The sequence below is a fragment of the Onychomys torridus genome, chromosome 10 (genome assembly GCF_903995425.1).
Source record: "Onychomys torridus chromosome 10, mOncTor1.1, whole genome shotgun sequence".
NCBI classification, from domain to species: domain Eukaryota; kingdom Metazoa; phylum Chordata; class Mammalia; order Rodentia; family Cricetidae; genus Onychomys; species Onychomys torridus.
Genome location: NC_050452.1, coordinates 24,920,462 through 24,940,439, shown reverse-complemented (window position 1 = coordinate 24,940,439; position 19,978 = coordinate 24,920,462). Strand labels below are relative to the sequence as shown.

Below are 19,978 nucleotides of genomic sequence, written 5' to 3'. Positions count from 1 at the left end.
TACCAGAACCAAAAATCTCTAGAGACCCAAGACCCTGATATTGAAATATGATATTTGCATAGTACCTGCATATATCCTCTTGTATACTTTAAGACATTGCTGAATGACATATAACATGTAACATAGCATAGATACTATATAAATAGCTATTATGTTGGCGGCTGGAGACACAGCTCAGTTAGTAGAGGGCAGGCCTTTGCCTCATCCATTTGACTATGTAGCGCTCACTCACCCAGACCTGCTGTACAAATCTCGAAGACTCCTCAGATGCCTAGCCAGCTCCCTTTTGCAGGACTTCCCTTGCCAGCCTCCCTACCTCTGAAATATTTTTTTTTCTCCTTGGAATTCCCTTTCCCACCATCTCAGCCTATGAAGAAACCACAGTCTCAGTCAGAAGACGTAGCAAAAAAGTCGCCTGGCCCTGGAGGCCTTCCTTGGGGGCCAGGCCAGTGACCTCTGTCTCCTTGGAAATTTTTGCCTGGAGATAAAGTCTTCTTGTGCAGTCCAGGCTCACGTGTAGCTAATGACCCTCCTGCCTCTGCCTCCCGAGTCCTGGGGTGACAGGTGTGCCTACCACACCGGCATTCCTTGAAATGTTTAGGTTCTGCCTCTGTGTGAAACAAGCCCTCTCTCCAGCAGGGTGCTGCTAGGGCGTTGGTTTTTAATTGTTTTATTTTATTGTTGTTGACTGCTTCTCCTCTTCCCATTTCACATTCCCAGTGAAATTTTGTTTTCTGTATGATTGACAACTGCCAGCATTTCTCACTAGAGAAGTTTCCTCCAGACACCTGATAGTGACATATCACCAGGCAGCGCATGTTCATGTACAATTATTTCAGATGCGTAGAAGAAGAAACCAGCCTGGTCTTGACTTTAGACTTCCAGCCAGCAGACCTGAGAAAATACATTTCGGTTGCTATACCAAAAAGGTCCCACACTTTGTATTTTTTTTTTTAAAAGGCTTTAAAAATGGAATAAGGGTTGAGGATTTAGCTCAGTGGTAGAGTGTTTGCTTAGCAAGCACAAGGCCCTGGGTTCAATCCTCAGCTCCAGAAAAAAAAAAAAAAAGGAATAAAATCTATGACCGAGATAAAGATCGCTAGAGTTTGGAGGCAAAGGACAGAAAGAGATAGGAGTCTGACCTTAGCAGATGAGACTGTCTGTTAGCACACACACAGTGAGGGCAGCCTCTCTCCAGAGGGAATGGAGGGTGAACTGGCTGAGACTGGCTGAGACCCTTTAGAGAAGGGAGAGGCTTTGGACTGGGGAAGTTGATGCTGCTGTGCAGGTCTGTGGTCTCTTTCCTGGAATTGTCTGCATCAAGCAAGACAGATAATCTTGGGAGACAGGCTGTCTCTTCAAGCATTCTTCTCTGGGCTGAGCAAGGTCAGCTGTAATCTCATACAAATCCTGTTTTTCAAACCAAGGCACTCTATTAAAGATATTTTACCCGTGACAATTTCCTGGTATTAGTGTTATCCTACATATTAAAAAAAAAAGTCACCATTGAGGGAAGTTGGGTGAAGGGTACATGGTATTCTTTTTGTTGTTGCATTTGAGACTGGGTATCACTCCCTAACTTTTGACTGGCCTGGAACTTTCTATGTAGACCAGGCTGGCTTTGAACTCACAGAAATCCACCTGCCTGTTTCCCAAGTGCTGGGATTAAAGGTGTATACTATCACTGCCCGGCAAGATTTATTTATTTTTATTTTATGTTCATATGTATGTGTACCATGTGCATGCATGTGCCTGTGGAGGTCAGAAGAGAGTTTTAAGTCCCCTAGGAGTTACAAGATGGCTGTGAGCTGCCATATGGGTGCTGGGAATCAAATCCAGGTTGCCTAGAAGAGCAGCCAGTGTTCTTAACTGATGAGCCATCTCTCCAGCCCAGCAAATGGGATTTTATTTTGTCCTTTTTTTTTTTTTTAATACAATTTGCTGTAATGCTACAGTTTTTACGAAGCTTTAAAGAATGTAAAAATGGCTGGATGTGGGTGTGCACACCTTTAACCCCAGTACTGGAGACAGAGGCAAACAGATCTTTGCTTGGTTTTCACAGAGTTCCAGGTCAGCCAAGGCGACAGTAATTCTGAGTGATTGCTTAGGATGCCCCAAACCCTGAGTTAGATCCATAGTACTACACAAACAAGGCCTGGTAGGACATCACTGTAACCTCAACACTGGATCCAGCTTGCATTACATAGCAAGTTCCTGTCACAAAAACAATAAAAAACACAAAACAATAAAATAAAAAGTTCATAAGATACATTACATCTAGGTTTAATAACCAAGTATTAAAAAGTGATTGTCTCAAAAGCCTACGTGGTTTTTAGTCTTCTCTATCCTTACTAGTATATTTTATTTCCTCTGCAATGCAAATATTATTAGTTCAATAAAAACGTTGGAATAGAGGTTTTATAATATTATAAAGGAGATGATCACAAATTATCGAGAACAAAGAGAAAAGTAAGAGGACCAAAGTCAGGAACGAAATGGCTGTACGAATTGGGGTCCTGGCCAAAGGGACAGGTTGTACGCCTTAGCTTACTCTGAAGTTCCTCTTGGGTGAAAAGTCTCGGGAGTTTTCCTCCTAGAACAAGGAATTCTCCAAGGACTGCAGAAAAAGTGTAGATTCAGCCTAGCAGACAGGCACAGTCTGACTGGCTGATCAGATTTACAGCTCCGTGTTGACTTTCCCATTTATCAGGCCAGTGATCTGGGCCTCAGTCTCCCCATCTGTAACTCAGAAAGAGGTGGACTTTAAAGTCTTGTAAGACCCTTTCCGACTCCACAGTTCTTGAGAGGGAACCTGGCCAGGCCACCTAGGCAAGGACTGCGCAGACCGCCGCAGCCGCCTGGCCTGCCCAGGCCCCGCCCCTCTCGCAAGGCCCCGCCCCTCTCGCACCAGGCCCCACCCCACTCGGTCCCCTGCCCCTCCCTCCGGGTTGCACCCTTGACCCCGCCCCCGGGGTGTGCGTCCACCGGAAGTTCCGCGCACGGGCAGCTCACTTCCGCTCGGCAGGTGACAGCCGCGGGGCTCGGAGCGGCCGGCTGCAGCGACGCACCGGCGGAGAGGGAGGCGGAGGCTGCGGACATTTTGCTGCTGAAGCGAGCCGAGCCGTGGTGCCGGGAGCCGTTTGGACTTGCGGGTGAGGAAAGAGGCAGCCCGGCGAGATAGAAGAACTGCGGGGGTCCGAGGTGAGGGGTCTGCGGGGTCAGAGGTCACGGAGAGGACGCTACGCTGGAGGGGCTCGAGCCGTGTGTGGGCGAAGGGGAAAGGGCTGCGTGCTCATTCCTTCACTCCGGCCTGGTGGCCCGGTGTCGGCCCGTCATCCGAGGTCCGCAGTCCCCTTTGGAGAGGCCGGCTGGAGAGACTCCTGGACTTAGGCCCCTCCTCCGCTCCGCTTCCCCGTTCCCACTCCGTGGCCAGCCTGAGGCCTCCTTGTCCAGGGCCGTCTCTCTTGGTCACCGCCCCCAAAATGGGGCAAAAATCTAGAAATGGCCTTATGGCGCCCGCCCCTCGTCCCTTGGGTCCTCAGGGACAAGTGGACGGGATGGGGACCCTGGTACTAGTGCTAACACACAGCAAGAATGTCACTGGCTATCCAGACCTCTTTGACTTGGAAGCTCCGTGCTAAGCACTTTGTGCCCTGAGCTCACAGCAACACCCCTGTCAGGTAGCTACTATTGCTTTACGCATTTTACCCACGAGGACACGGCGTCACAGGAGGTTAAATCACACACGGAAGGTCATTCGAGTAGTCGAGGCAAAACCAGGCTTCCAGGGACCATCAAAGTGTAGGGACCGAGGAACCTGGAGCCGGTTTGGGGTCTAGGAGTGATTGGATGTATTTAGCTGCCATTATCTTGTTTGGATTGGTGTCAGGATGCAGCCTTCTTGTCTCTTGTCTGCTCTGCTCTTCGTAAGGAGCATTTGATTCACTTTCATTAGGAGGCTGCTCTGTCGCAGGCTGTTGCTGCCTTTCAGACTGTTGGGAGAATCCAAATGGCAGGTAGTTCATAGAACTACCATCCAGACACTGCCTTCATCGCAGTAGAGCGTCGTTCCTTTCGGAGTGAGGAGAGGGGAACAGCAGGACCCCTTAGGGGATCTTTTGGCCCTAGGTTCTAGAGGAACACACCCAAAGGAAGGGGCTTTGGCCTGTGGTGGTGCCTGGGAGATGGGACGGTGATTTGGTGGCTGGAGGGGTGAGGTTCTCTTCCCTTGTAGACGTTTTCTTGCCCCTCTTAGGCCTTAGTTTCCCTGACAGCAACACAGAGACTTACTCCCTTCTCACTTCCTCTTGAGCGCAATGAACTGTGGTGAACATGGCAGGGTTTTCTTGTGCTTTTGAAAAAAGTAGTAAGTAAAAATGTTACACTGGTTGCCTCCTTTTTTTTTTTCTTTTTAGCTTGTCTCTAGTCCCAGCCTGGCCAGGATCTCATTGTATCTTGAATTCATAGCACTCCTCCTGCCTCAGCCTCCCAAGTTCTGGGATTGATTACAGACCTGAGCCACCACACCCAGCTCTTCTATTTATTTATTATAAGATCTGTGATCTGTTTTTCTAGTTCCATTGAACTCACAGAAACTTAATAGTGTTATTTTATCCCTATCTTTCCACGGGATAATTGGAGATAGAGCAACTTGTCACAGGTTGTAAGAACATAAACCGAGCTCAGAGCTCTGGTATTCTGTCTTGAATTGAGCCCACCAGTCCCTCTGCCTCTTAGGCACTGTCCAGAGGGCTTTGCTAGTCCTAGAGAACCAGACACTGAGAGTCTGTAGAGAGATCATCTGATGAATGTGGTTGACTGGCAGCTTCACACTGGGTAGTTTGAAGGGCTCAGAGGTCCAGGGAAGAGCACTCTGACTCCCAGTCAGCTCCTGGCTCCAGCCCCAGGCTGGCAGCTTCCTAGTAGTGTGACCTGGATAATTCACTTCGATTGGGTTTCTATCCTAGTAAAATATGTAGGTACATTCAAGTGGTAGAGCACTTCTCCAGCATTTGCAAAGCCCTAGCACTGAGAAAAATAAGAGTTTGGGGGAAATATGGTGGCACATGCCTGTAATCCCAGCCAGCACTCATTAGGCTGAGGCAGGACGAGGCCCACATGATTTACATAGTAAGTTCCAGCCATGGCTACATAAAAAGACCTTGTCTCAAAATAACCGTAAGAAGACACTATTGACCACCTCCAGTGTTTGTAGGTATTAGATGAGGATATCTTTTCTTTTTTTTTGGAGCTGAGGATCGAACCCAGGGCCTTGCACTTGCTAGGCGAGTGCTCTACCACTGAGCTAAATCCCAACACTTTTTTTGGTTTTTCAAGACAGAATTTCTCTGTGTAGTTTTGGTTTCTGTCCTGGATCTCCCTCTGTAGACCAGGCTGGCCTCGAACTCAACGGAGATCTGCCTGGCGTGTGCCACTGCTGCCCGGCAGATGAGGATATCTTGCAGAGCCTATGCTGGGGCCTATGTCTGAGCTGGAAGGCTGTCTGCCCTGTGAGGTAGTGCTCCCCTCCAGTGAGACATTACTTACCAGGGATTGAGGACAGTTTGGTTGTGGGTACCACTGGGGCTGGGTTTGGACGTTCATCTTTTGCATGTCTTCTCCGCTCACTTCCCCCAAACCCTCGAGTCTGACTCCGGAGCCTGAGGCGCTGACAGTCATGGTTTGGGCTAGGTGTTTTTCTTTGTTGTGTTTCAGACGGCTGAGGGCATTGAGGGCATTTTTGTTTCTCAGCAGGTCTTTTTTCCTCAGATACACTGCTGAGATTATCACAAGCCAGCAAGAGTCGTGTGTGTGTCCCCTCATCCCCCATCCTTATCACTTTACATAGAGAAGGAAAAATACTCTAGGGAGAAAATATAACCCAAGCAGCTGGGGAACCTTAAAAAATTACTACTTGGTCAGACATAGTGGCACATGACCTAATCCCATTGGGAGACAGAGGCAAGCGGATCAGTGTGTTTGAAGCCAGCTTAGACTACAGAGCAAGTTCAAAGCCAGCCAGGAATACACAGAGAAACCCTGTCTTGAAAAACAAAACCAAAAATACAAATCCTATTTGAAAATCCGTCAGTGGGTCCTCCTTTCCCTCAGGCTGGACCTCATTTCTTAGCATAGCATACAGGCCCGGTAGGCTCTGACCTCACTTGGTTCACCGGCTGCTTTTTCCCATTCTCCTCTTCCGCTTCCTCTCAGTCATGTTCAGCTGCTGCCACTTCTGCAAGCTATACCCAGTGCTTTGTCTTGGCCTTGTGCTCTTCTCTCTGCTTATACCCTCCTCTGCTGCCCTTGCCCAAACTCCTTTGCTAGATTCCTGCCTGATGCTTGCCCTTTGCTCATTACCCCCACCTTGCAGAGGCCTGAGCTGATGCCCTGCTAGTGTCCTGTGGCAGTGATCACAATGAGTGTAATTGCCTGTTTGCTCAGCTACCTTCTTAGTAGAGATCTCTTAGTCTTTACAAGAACTTGTCTGAACTGTGTGTGTCTCCAACATCTAGTGAGGTGTATGGCACTCACAGTCAATGTGTAATAAGGGTTTGGGGAAAGAACAAATAAATGAATATTCCATTGCATCATTAGGGTTCCAGGTGATGTTATGTGCATCTTCATGTTATCCCAGTGGGATAGGGAAAAATTGTGACTGACTACTCTGAAGCCTCCATTGCTGTTCCCAGTCATCAGAGGGCCTGAGGGCCTCCAGGGTTCTGGGGAGCAGAGAGATGGTAAACTTTCAGTAGTGTTGGCTGATGTTTGCCAAACCGGTGTGTTGGATTCTGCATGTGTTGACCTGCTTTAACTTTACAGACCTCTAATTCCAGGATGGATCCTGTTAACTAGTGGGGCCAAAAGGCTTGGCTGTGGTTCTAGATTCTGAAGCTCCCTTGTGTCTTCAGCCATGGGCTGAATCTCTAACAGGATGATCTCTAAAGATGGGAGGCCCCTTCTAGTTAAGGCAGAAGTATAGCTGGTTGACTCTGGAAGTTGTAGAGTCCATCAGCTAGGATGCCAGGTTCCAATCAGTTCCTCTCAGCGTACCCTAAGGTAGGAGATGGTAGAATTGTAAGTTATACTTGAACCATCTTTTATTTCGTACTCTGTGTGTGTTTGTGTATGCCACAAAGCACCTCTGAACCGTAAATGACAATTCCCAGGGGTTGACTCTTCTTCTACCATGGGAGCTCTAGGGATACCACTCAGGTTGTCAAGCCTGGCAGCAAAAGCCTCTGCCCACTGTGCTGTCTCACTAGCTCTGTTTTGTTTTATTTGTTGTACTGAGAGTTAAAGCTCAGGGCCTCACGCACACCAGGAAGGTGTACCACCACTGACCTGTGTACTTAAAAGCTGTTCTACAAAAGTTACTTTATGTATATGACTGCGTGCATATATGTATGTGCACCATGTGTGAGCTTGGTGACCTTGGAGACCAGAAGAGACCAACAGGTCCCCTAGGCCTGGAGTTACAGAGCTGCATGTGAGTTTTGGGAACAGAACCTGGGTCCCCTGCAAGATCAGCAAATGTCTTTAGTCTACTGAGTCATCTCTCCAGATCCCTCAGAAACCTTTAATTACATTTATTTCTTTTGTGTGAGGTCAAGGACACCCTTGCCATGGTCTTTGCTTGTGAAAGTCAAAAGACAGCTTTCGGGAGTGGGTTCTCTTCTGCTACCATCAGGGTCCCACCCACTCAGGGCTCAAACAGGTTATCAGGCTTGATAGCGAGAACTTTTTTTTTCCCGAGACAGGGTTTCTCTGTGTAGCTTGCACCTTTCCTGGAACTCTCTGTAGCTCAGGCTGGCCTCAAACTCGCAGAGATCCGCCTGCCTCTGCCTCCCAAGTGCTGGGATTAAAGGCGTGCTCCACCACTGCCCGGCTCTAATAGCAAGAACTTTTACCCACTGAGCCGTCTCACCGACCCTTTCCTCAAAAGCTGTAGTCAGTGCTTTGATGTTGAACTCTTCACCAGCTGTGTTGTATATAGAAGTAGACTGGGGCAGCTTAGCTTATACCTTTAACGACACCCTAATTGCTTTTTGGTCTTATAAGCTCTTTGAGGTGGACAGACAGTTTTTGTGTAGCCAGCTGTTGAGTCTGCTCCCGTCATCTTCATTCTTTGATTTGAACAGTTGAAGTGCTTGGTGTTGAGATTCTGACAACAGACTTCCTAAACCTAGCATTCATTCATTCAGTGTTGATTGAGACTCACTAGTGTCCGGCACTGGGATGTGCCAGTAGGTAAACAAGTCAGGCCTGGTTTCTGCCATGGTGTTGCTTTCTCCTGGGGGTGACAAAGCAGAAAGAGAAAACACATGCAGTGATTAGGAAACTAATAGGAGTGAGGAAAGCAGAGGACACAGCAGCCAGAGCCTGTTAAAATGGAGTCTTGTCTGGACTCCACTACACCAGACTAAACCCTTACAGTGACTGTAAGCCAGTCTTCTGACGCTTAGTGCTCAGCCCCATTCACTGCATCCTCATTGCTCATGCAGCCACTTCAGACACACCAGCTACACTCCACTTCTACCCTGGTGGTGGTAGGCATGGAGCCAAGACCTCAGGCTTGCTAAGCTTCTGCTCTATTGCTTTGCCTCATTCCTAGCCTTAGATGTTCATTTGGTCTGGCTGATGTTTCCCATGTAACCTTCACCTCAAAGAGGCCTTCTGTGACCACTAGTTAACTTCCTTTCCCCTGCTCCATGCTTGCTGTCCTCCTTTCCTGTTTTTCCTTTCTTTGTTTTGGTTTGGGTTTTTGAAGACAAAGTTTCTCTGTGTAGCCCTGGCTGTCCTAGAACTCACAGAGATACAGAGAACCTCCTGACTCTACCTTCCGAGTGCTGGGATTAAAGGTGTGTACACCATTACCTGGCTTTTTTTTTCCTTTCTTCTAAGGACCTGGCTAATGTCTGCACTTCTGTTTTTTGTTGTTGTTTTTGTTTTTTGTTTTAAGCCTTGCTTGTCTGCAAAGATTTCTCTTTCTTTCATTGCACATAGACAGCTTCTAATGCATGGTAGGTGCCTGGTGAATGTATGCAAATGTGTAAAAATACTGGAGAGTAGCAGAGAAATACCTTCCGAAGATGGTAGATGGAGGGAATGTGTCTTTGAAGTCATCTAAGCTGAGATTTAAAGGATAAGTTGGAGCATCTAGGGCAGGAGAGGATAATCCTGGTAAGTATTATCAGCAAGTACAGAGACAATGAGAAGGAAGCACTTAGCAAAACACCGAGGGCCTGACAGTCTGAAGTCCTTGCAAGACCTTGCGACCTGGAGGTGTTCTCATTGCGGCCTGTGTCACAGTTCCCCATCTCCTATAATCTGCTCACTCTCTGAGCCTGTGGGGGCAGGCTATTACGGCCTGCCTCACTGAAGGAAGGGCCTGAACATGTCTAACCTCCGTTTCATTATTGTTTTAGTTACTTTTCTGTTGCTGTGAAGAGACATCATGACCAAGGCAGCTTATAAAGGAAAGTGTTTAATCTGAGGAGTCAGGATTCCAGAGGGTGAGAATCCTTGACTGTTGTGGTGGGGAGCATAGCCACAGGCAGGCATGGGGCTAGAGCAATAGCTGAGATCTTACATCTGACCCACAAGCATGAGAGAGAGAGAGAGAAGATGAGAGAACATGAACATGAACTCAGAGCCCACCCCCAGTGGTACACCTCCTCTAATAAGGCCATATATCCTTCCCAAACAGTTCCACCAACTGAGGACCAAGCATTCAAACGTCTCAGCCTATAGGGGCCATTCTCACTGAAACTACCATAGTTACGTATTTAGAAGTAACTGATTTGCTGTGGTCCTGAGGATGGATGGAACCTTGGGCCTTTGCCATGGAGATCTCTTCTTGGCCTTTTTCTCCCACTTGAGATGTTGCCACCTGGTCACCTACCCTGTGCCATTTCTTCTCTCTGATCATTTTTTGTTTTTGTTTTTTGTTTTGTTTTGTCTTTTGTTTTTCAACACAGGGTTTCTCTGTGTAGCTTTGCGCCTTTCCTGGAATTCACTTGGTAGCCCAGGCTGGCCTCAAACTCACAGAGATCCACCTGGCTCTGCCTCCTGAGTGCTGGGATTAAAGGCATGCGCCACCACTGCCTGGCTTCTCTCTGATCATTTTTATGCATAACCTTCCATTTATTGGCTGTAAAATGAGCTTGGAGGTCTGGCATTTTCCATTTCAAGATAGTCAACAGTAGTTTGAGACTGGTTTACAAAACTTGAAATTTCCCCAAGAGTTGAGCCTTAGTTATCAATGTGTGTTGACCACCTATTTGCTTGATGTATGGATAAGCAATGGGAATACGGTAGTGAACAAATCTAACTTCTAGCTCTCATGAAATCTGCATTATGGAGGAAGAAAAATAGACACTATAAGGACTGTTTATAATATGTAATACTTTGAAAAAAATAGGAAAGGGTTCAGAAGTGTTGGAGATAGATTGGAGAGGTGTACCCTTTTAGATAAAGGAATCAGTAAGGCATAATTAGTGCAGACTTGTAATCCCAGCACTTGGGAGGCTGAGGCAGGTGGATCTCTATGAGTTCAAAGCCAGCCTGGTCTACATAGCAAGTTCTAGGCCAGCCAAGGCTAAATTTTGAGGCCCTGATTTTAAAAAAGCTAATAATAAAAGAACTAACATGGGGCTGGTGAGATAGCTCAGTTGATAAAAGGCACTTGCCACCATGCCTGACAATCTGAATTTGATTCTGCCGGCACCCTACGTGATATAAGAAGAGAATCAGCTGGGCGGTGGTGGTCCACGCCTTTAATCCCAGTGTGAGGGAGGTAGAGGCTGGCAGAGGCTGGCAGATCACTGAGTTTGAGGCCAGCCTTGTCTACAGAGCTAGTTCTAGGGCAGTCAGGGAACAAGATGTTCTCTGACCTCCATATATGTATACTGTGAAACACACACACACATGAGATCTAGGAAAGGCACCAAAACTACATAGAGAAACCCTGTCTCAAAAAAAAAAACAAAAAAAAAAAAAAAAAAAAAGAAGGTAACAGCTGAAGCCTCTGAGTTTGAGGCCAGCCTGGTCTACATAACAAGCTCCAGAAAACATAGAGTGACCCTGTCTTTAAAAAGAAGAGGAAGAGCCGGGCAGTGGTGGCGCACGCTTTTTATCCCAGCACTCGGGAGGCAGAGCCAGGTGAACTGTGAGTTCGAGGCCAGCCTGGACTACCAAGTGAGTTCCAGGAAAAGGCACAAAGCTACACAGAGAACCCGTCTCAAAAAGCAAAAAAAAAAGAAGAGGAAGAAAGTGACATCTGAGCCAAGATGAAAAAAAGTAGGGCCTGAAACATGAAGCTATCTGGATAAAAAACCTTCCTAACAAAGTAGACAGAGTGTCCAAAGGCCCTGTACATTATAGAAACATGCCTATTGTACTTACAGATTAGAAAAGAAGCCTCAGTTGAAGAGATGGCTCAGTGGTTAAGAGTACTTGTTCTTGCAGAGGACCTGCGTTCAAATCCCAGCACCTACATGAAGGCTTACCACCATCACCCATAACTCAATTTTCAAGGAATCCAACTGACTTACAAGGGTACCAGACATGCACTTAGTACACAGACATGCATTTAGACAGAACACTCATACACATAAAAGAAGTAAACTAAAAAAAAAATTTTGTTTTGTTTTGTTTTTTTGTTTTTCAAGACAGCGTTTCTCTGTATAGTCCTGGATGTCCCGGAACTTGCTCTGTAGGCCAGGCTGGCCTTGAACTCATAGAGATTTGCAGGCCTCTGCCTCCCAGGTGCTGGGATCAAAGGAAGAAAATGTCTCCAAGGAGGCAAGGCTGGGCAGTGGCAGATGCCACTTGACACTTAACAAGGCCTCTACATCTTCTGCGGGCAGAGTCCACCATACGGCCTCCAAGGCCATCCCTGAACCTTGTACTTCCTTCTCTAACCTCATCCGCTCCTCTCTTTTTCCAAGTCCTTGTTTATTTGTTTTGTGATATAGTCTTGCTATGAAGCCCAGCTCAGACCTCGAACTCTTCGTTTCCCTGGGCTCCACTTCCCAAGTACATCTATCATCATATTGGCTCAGTGGAGGCTTTTTTTACATTAGAGAAAGAATTGCTTTCGTCATAGATTCCTTAATACACGGGCTTCTTTGGGCTTGTACATGGTGCTCTTCTCTTGGTGTCATAGCCCTTGTTTTTAAATGGATTACCATGAGAGTGGAATGAGACAGGCTGTAAGTCACTCAGTACTGAGCCTGCTTCTAGCTGGCATTGGTGGCTGTTCTCGGGGCTCTTCCTTGTTATACTGGCATTTGGTATGTCACTCCAGGAGTGTGTCACCCATCTTTCCATATCTGCATAGATTCCCTTCACCTCAGAGAACTTTCCTGATGCTCCTCTGATCTTTGGTGACAGTTTTCTGAAGGGCAGGATTACTCTCTGTCTTCTGCAATCCTATCTATGGCCTACTGTGTACAACTCCTATGTGGGCGTAGTCGCAGGCCTGCAATGGATGACACTCCACACTGTGCCTGCTGAATGGATGGCCACAGTGCTACAGAAAGTTGTTGGTTAGTGGGAGAGCAGAAATTGTAATAAGTCTTGTTCTGTGGTCTCTGGTTTCTTTCTTCTTATTTAATTAACATGAGTATTGTCCCAAAGAACTCCTTATCTATCTATCTATCTATCTATCTATCTCCCCCCCACACACACACACACAGGGGTTCTCTGTGGAGCTTTGTGCCCTTCCTGGAACTCACTCTGTAGCCCAGGCTGGCCTCACACTCACAGAGATCCACCTGCCTCTTCCTCCCAAGTGCTAGGATCAAAGATGTGCACCACTACAACCATCTTATTTTTATTATTATTTTTTGTGGGGGTGGGGGGTGGGGGGTGGGGCATTGGTTTTTTAAGATAGGGTTCCTCTGTGTAGCCCTGGCTGTCCTGGAACTCGCTCCATAGAGCAGACTGGCCTCAGAGATCTGCGAGTTTTGTTTTTTTATTTTCGTCCAGAAGAATGTGGCTCTTTCTGAAAGTGGTTCTTCCAACACATTGTTGTTGGCAGATTAGTGGGAAATGGACATGTGATTCTGAAATGAGGCTCCTGATGCTCACTGCTGATGAAGGACTTTTGCTTGCATGTGGTAGAAACCTTTGGGTCCTTTTTGTTTTGAAGCTTTAATTACTGTGAGCCTCAAGAGATTGCTTTGATTAATCAGTTCTCATCCAAATCCCAAGAGACCCACAGCTTGGCAAGCTTATCCAGACAGGCTTTTACTAGGCATGTTACCAAACCTGATGTTCCTGCTGTTTCAGGTAGATAGATGGGCCTTGAAGTAACCTGCTATTCAACATCTGAGGGATTCTGCAGGGTATGTAGAACCCGGATCCTGCACCCTTTAGCTTGACTGTATGCATTTCTACCAGGTCTTCATTCTGGAAGAGTATTTGTTTCCCTGGATAGAAGTTGACATGTGACCTGCTCTTGACAATATTGGGGGAGTCACTAGCCATGTGACTCCAAACAAATGCCTTACACTCTACTGGCTTCTGTTTTCCTTAACTGTGAGCCTGTCTGGGTGTCAACTCAGTTTGTCGGGCTTGGTGGCAAGCACCTTTACCTGCTGAGCCATCTTGCCAGCCCCCTGAGGACTAAATTTAAAACTCTATGTGGTGTCTGGCCCATAGTGTATGTCTATTTGTCATACTTCCGTAATCACCGTCTTTGTTCAGCATTTCATGCCAAGCCTAAAGAACATGGAATATTTTCTCATAGTTGCTGAGCTCACTTGAAGGAGCCTGTTTGTATGAGTCTGGTGACCACATTGTCTCGGAGAGAAAGTCTAAAGTCTGGTTTCTCTACTGATGACTCACCTTTTTGTCTTTGAGTTGGCCTTACTGGTTTCCCTAACTTTAAAGTGAACATTTGCACTTACCTATGAGGTCCTTTTTCCTTTCTTAAAGACTGTTGGGCAGAGAGTGTTTGCTTTGTAGGTATGACACTAGGTTCTGTCACCAACATCGCCAGAAAGAAGTAAATAAGATAAAAGATTGTCAGATGGGAGAAGTGCCTCAGTCTGACTCATCCTCATGGGGAGGGTCACAGTCAGGCAGGGCATAGCGCAGAGGGGACATCTGTGAGATAAGCCAATCTCTGCCCTGAGACACAGCTGAAAGAGCAGAGCACATGTAATGACCCAGTGTGGCTTTTCTGCTTAAGATAAAGGAGAAATGGTAACTACACTCTAGCCCCTCCATCGTGTGTATTTCCATGTGTGTGCTGGTGCATGAGTGTGTGAATACGTGCATGTGCTTATAGAAGCTGAGGTCAGCTTGAGGTGTATTGTTGCTCAGGTGATATCCATCTTGATTTTTGAGACGGTCTCTCACTGGCCTGGAACTCACTAATTAGTCTAGTTTGGCTGGCTAGTAAGCTTGCACAGGGATCTGTCACAGTGCGTACCACCAGCTTTTGTACATGAGTTCTGGAGAACTGGGGTCCTCATGCTTGCTTGGCAAGCACTTCACCAAAACTGAGCTTTCTTCCTGGCTGAAGAAAGCCCTTGTCATTCTCTCTCTCTTTCTTAGCGTTTCCCCTTCCTTTTCTTTTTACTTCTGACACTGGGTCTCACTATGAAACCCAGGCTGACCTACAACTCTTCAGCTCCCCAAGGGCTGGAATTATAGGTATGCACCACTGGCTAGTCTGACTTGGTCCTGACTGTCCTTGAGGTTCGTATGTCCATATAGCAGGTTTCTGAGCAGCTGTCATGGAAGGGCTTCACAGCTGACGCCTCAGCACAGACCTTCAGAGGACAGTTTTCCCTGCCCAAATACCTGTGCGTTCAGAGATGGGTGCTGGCACCTGAGTCAGACCTCCTTAAATGGTTCTCATCTCTTTCCTGTTTGTTTTCGGACCAGCTCCCTCACTGACTCACCAAGTGCCCTCAATGTGTAATACATGTGCTAGCATGGCTTTTCAATGCAGAGATTGGACGGCTCTGACAAGACACTGCCTGAAAGGAAGAAAGTCTTACCCCTGCAATGTTTGGCCTTGTGGAGAATGAAAACACTTCCCTTCTCAGAGTGTTATGGTTTTCCTTCTTTCTGAAGACTTAATAAACTGAGCATGGTGGCACATACCTATAATCCTAACACTCAGCTGAGGCAAGAGAATCATGAGTTTGAGGCTAGCCTGACCTACATAATGAAGTCCTCTGTTTTTGTGACTTTTCTGTTGCTGTGATAAATACTGTGACCAAAAGCAAGTTGGAAAGGAAAGGGTTTATTTCAGTTTACAGCTCCACACCGTAGTCCATTGTGAAGGAAATAAGGGCAGGAACTGAAGCAGAAGCCGCAGAGGACTGCTGGCTTGCTCAGCCTGCTTTATATACACCCAGGACCAGCCACCTAGGGTGGTACTGGGTCCTCCCACACCAATCTTAAGTCAAGAATATGCCCTACAGATTTGCCTGCAGGCAATCTGGGGGAAGGCATTTTCTCAAGATCAACTCTTCCTAGATATGTCTGGGCTGTGTCAAGTTGACAACAAACAAACAAACAAAAGCCATCAAGACATCCTGTCTCAAAAATCCAAATGGGCCTGTGAGATGGTTCAGTGGGTAAAGTCATTGGCCACCGAGCCTGATGCACTGAGTTCAGCCCCTGGATCCACATGCTGGGAAGGGAGAACCAGCTCCTACAACTTATCCTCTCACTGCCACACGCAAGCTGTGACACACACCCCACCCCAGGCAGAGGAGTAAATACATGGAAAACTAAAATCTTCCTGGCTGCCTCTTGAATTTTACCCTCTTTGATCCTGTAACACGAATCTTAAAAAGGTCTTATTAATAAAATCAAACCCAGGGCCAGGTACTGGGGTGAATGCTGGAAGATCAGAGAAGCAGAACAAGCCACAGCCATCTCACCTCACCAGTTCCTCAGCTGATCCTGTTTCCTCAGACTGGAAGCCTCTGAGTCTTCATCTGAATGGATCTCAGCTGAACTGCTGCTAAAAGCCTAAAAGCTTAAAAAAGGCCTCTACCTTTCTGCTTCTTGCCATCACTTCCTGGGATTAAAGGCGTGTGTCACCATGCCTGGCTGTTTCCAGTGTTGCTTTGAACTCACTGAAATCCGGATGGATCTCTGCCTCCGGAATACTAGGATTAAAGGCTTGTGCTACCACTGTCTAAACCTATGTTTAATATAACGGCTGTTCTGTTCTCTAACCCCAGATAAGTTTATTGGGGTGCACAATATGTCAACCACATGATCCCCTTAGAAAAACATCCATTGGTAGGAGAAAAACTCCTTCATTGAGTGGCAAATCAGAACATTTGAAATGTGGAAGGAGTCTGTTTTGTTGTTGTTTGTGTTCTGTTTTTTTTGGGGGGGGGGTATATTCTGAGACGGTTTCTCTAACAGTCCTGGCTATCCTGGAACTCACTCTATAGAACAGGCTGCCCTCAAACTCCCAGAGGTCCTCCTGTCTCTGCCTCCCAAGTGCTGGTACTAAAGGTGTGCGCCACTACCACTTGTCCTGACTAGTTTTCAAAATGCATTGAACTATGGCCTGCCTGGGGGCCCCTGAGGAGGGGGAACCTAGGACATAGTTGGATGAGCCAGGATCTAGCACCCAGCCTTCTTCTGTCATCTGGGTTCACCTTTCACCTGCTGTCTATGTTGCAGGAGAGGGGCCTGAAGTTCCTTTGGCAGTTGGAAAATACAAAGCCAGAGTCAGGAGGTTTACTTTACTCCCAAGGCCACACAGCTGTCTATGTAGTAAGCCAGACTTCTGGCAGTGATTTTGGCATTGGCTCAGCCTTGTTGTATTTGTTGAAAGTTAACTGCAAAGCCTTCTGTTCCTGGTCTGTCTGGTGCTTGTCACAGAGTTTGATTTGTTGTAAGTCCTTGGTTTTGTAGCTTCCTTGGGAACCTGTCTTTTCATTCACTGAGCCAGCCAACACTTGGTGAACTCCTGGAATGTGCCAGGCACAGTGCCAGTCACTGGGTTGACAGCGTTAAACAGAACAGATCCCAAATTAGAGGCATGAAGAAGGCTGTGGAGAGGGTGGAGATATGAGTCCAATGCCAGGAGGCTGGTGTCCCTCTGGCTACAGAGGAAGGAAGCTCTGGAGCAGGAGAGTTAAAGCTGAGGCTGAAGAATGAGGTATTGATGGGGCTAGTGTTGGGATAAGTGTACCAATCCATCCAAGCTGCTTTATGTTTAAACAGGTAATGTGTACACACGGCACAGGGTTTCCAAGTTCTGTCAAAGGATCAGTGGAGAGTCAGTCTCACACCCCATTCCTTAGTCACCCAGTTTCCTTTTTGGAAGAAACCACTGATAACTTTTCTGTCCTTTTAAGGATAGTGGATGCATTTGCAAACGTGTAAGATACTTTCATTTTATTAATATTTATTTAAAATGGCGATACTAGCATACTTTTATACTTTGAATTTTGCTTTTCCCTTGACTGTCTTGGGTAGTTATGATAAAAGCATGTTGGGGTGGAGAGAGGACTTGGCAGGTAAGAGTATTGGCTCCTCTTACAGAGGACTCAGGTCTCACATGGTGGTCACAGCCATCTGTAACTCTAGTTCCTGGGGATCCCACGCCTTCCCCCTGGCTCCTGCAGGCACCAGACATACACATAAAATAAAACTTTTTAAAAAAACATGTAGAGCCAAGCGGCAGCGGTGCTGCCGCCTCATGCCTTTAATCCCAGCACTCGGGAGGCAGAGCCAGGCGGATCTCTGTGAGTTCGAGGCCAGCCTGGTCTACCAAGTGAGTTCTAGGAAAAAGGCGCAAAGCTACACAGAGAAACCCTGTCTCGAAAAACAAAACAAAAAACAAAAAAGAAAAACAAAAGTGTAGCTGGAGACGGTGGCACACACTTTTAATCTCAGCACTCAGGAGGTAGAGGCAGATGGATCTCTGTGAGTTCAAGTAGTCACAGCATTTTGCTATTACAAAGGTTGTTGAATAAATAACTTTTTGGTGTTTTTTCCGAGACAGGGTTTCTCCTTGTAGTTTGGTGCCTGTCCTGGATCTCACCCTGTAGACCAGGCTGGCTTCGAACTCACAGAGATCTGCCTGGCTCTGCCTCCTGAGTGCTGGGATTAAAGGCGTGTGCCACTGCCACCCAACTTTTTGTGTTTATATAGAAAGTTTTAGAAGTTCAATTGCTGGACCAATGACTAAGTAAACTTGAGGTTTTGAAAGCTACTGCCAACTACTCTAAGAGATGTGTGTATAAGGCAGTTAGTCTCTTGGTGACATCAATGAGGTCCTTATTTCCTGTATTTATACCAACGTGGAGTCTTAGCAGACTTTTAGCTTTTCATTAGTCGAGTAGCCGCTCAATGATCTCACTGTTAATTTCAGTTTCTGTGTCTTATGTCTAGGCATGAATGTTTCACATTTGGTAAACTGTCTACATCCTTCTCCATTCTCTTCTTGGTGTCGGTGGGTTTCATTTGTTTGTTTTGTGGCAAGGTCTTGTTATGTAACCTAGGCTGGCCTCCAACTCTCCTTCCATCTTGTTTTCCAAGGGCTGAGTGCCCATAAGCCACCTACCTGCCTCAGTTCTGGATTTTGATATGCTATGGAAACAAGTGTGCCTTTGTCATCAATGGGATGACACTTTTTGTTAGTTTGTAATTTGCCTTTTTATTGTTTTGGTCATGCAGGAAAACTGACTTTTTGTAATTGGACCTTTTAAGGCTAGCTTTTATATCATAGAAACACTTTTTTTCTTCTGGATTTTGGTCCAGTCTACCTTTTCCTCTCCAACATTGGTTCTTACTGTTTTGTTTTTGTTTTTTGAGACAGGGTTTCTTTGTGTAGCCCTGGCTTCCTGGAACTCACTCTGTAGACCAGGCTGACCTCAAACTCTCAGAGATCTGCCTGCCTCTGCCTCCTGAGTACTGGGATTAAAGGCACCAAAACTACACAGAGAAAGCCTGTCTCAAAAATCTGAAAAAAAGAAAGAAATTGTTCTTAATGTTTGTATAATTCACACAAGTAACATGTGCCCAGCATGTACATCAGGACACAGACCATCTTCATCACCTTCAGGGAGCTTCCAGCCCCTTAGCCAGTGCCCCGTCTTCTACCACCACAGTCTACTTTTGCTTTTCTGCTCTACAGCTATCTAAATGGCATCCCATGACACTTAAGGTATTTGTTTATTCTGTTTGGTTGGCTGCTTTTGTTTGATGCTGAGTGTGAAACCCAGAGGCACTTCTCAGCTTTTGTTTACATTTGATCTGGTCACTGAGTTTTCATTTTCATGCTATCCCGTTAGAAGAAATATGTGAGATACATAAACCAGCAAGTGATGCTCTCCCTGTTTTAAAACATGGAAACTAAATAGAAGCCAGCACAATGGCTCAGGAGGTAGACACTTGCTGTCAAGCCTGATAAACTGTGTTCTATCTCTGGGACCCACATGGTGGGAGGAGAGATTTCAGTTCTGCAACTTGTCCTCTGACATACACACCCATGTTGGGAACTGTGTGTGTATATACATGTACATACAGTAAGTGTAATTTAAGAAAAAAAGGAGCCAGGCGGTGGTGGCACATGCCTTTAATCCCAGCACTCGGGAGGCAGAGCAGGCAGATCTTTGTGAGTTCAAGGCCAGCCTGGTCTACAGAGTGAGATCAGGACAGGCACCAAAACTACACAGAGAAACCCTGTCTCGAAAAAACAAACAAACAAAAAAAGGCAATGGGGTTGGGGATCTAGCTCAGTGGTAGAGCACTTGCCTAGCAAGCACAAGGCCCTGGGTTCGATCCTCAGCTCAAAAAAAAAAGAAAAGAAAAAGAAACAAAGGCAATGAAGTCAGTTCACTTCATCTTGACTGTCATCCCTTTAAAAAGTTAGTGTTGTGGAGCTGGAGAGAAACCTCAGCAGTTAAGAGCACTTGTTGCTTCTGCAGGGGACCTGGGTTTGATATTTAGCGCCCACACGGTGGTTTATAATCATCCA

General features: G+C 46.4%; 1 protein-coding gene across 1 annotated transcript in view; it reads left to right on the top strand.

The window, feature by feature from the left end:
* Window positions 1-2,990: 2,990 nt before the first annotated feature.
* Window positions 2,991-19,978, top strand: part of LOC118591852 (AP-1 complex subunit beta-1-like) — a 49,532-nt gene continuing 32,544 nt past the window's right edge. The window contains exon 1 of the mRNA XM_036200317.1: window positions 2,991-3,201. The gene's annotated coding sequence lies outside the window, so the exon portion shown is untranslated. The remainder of the gene's footprint in view (window positions 3,202-19,978) is intronic.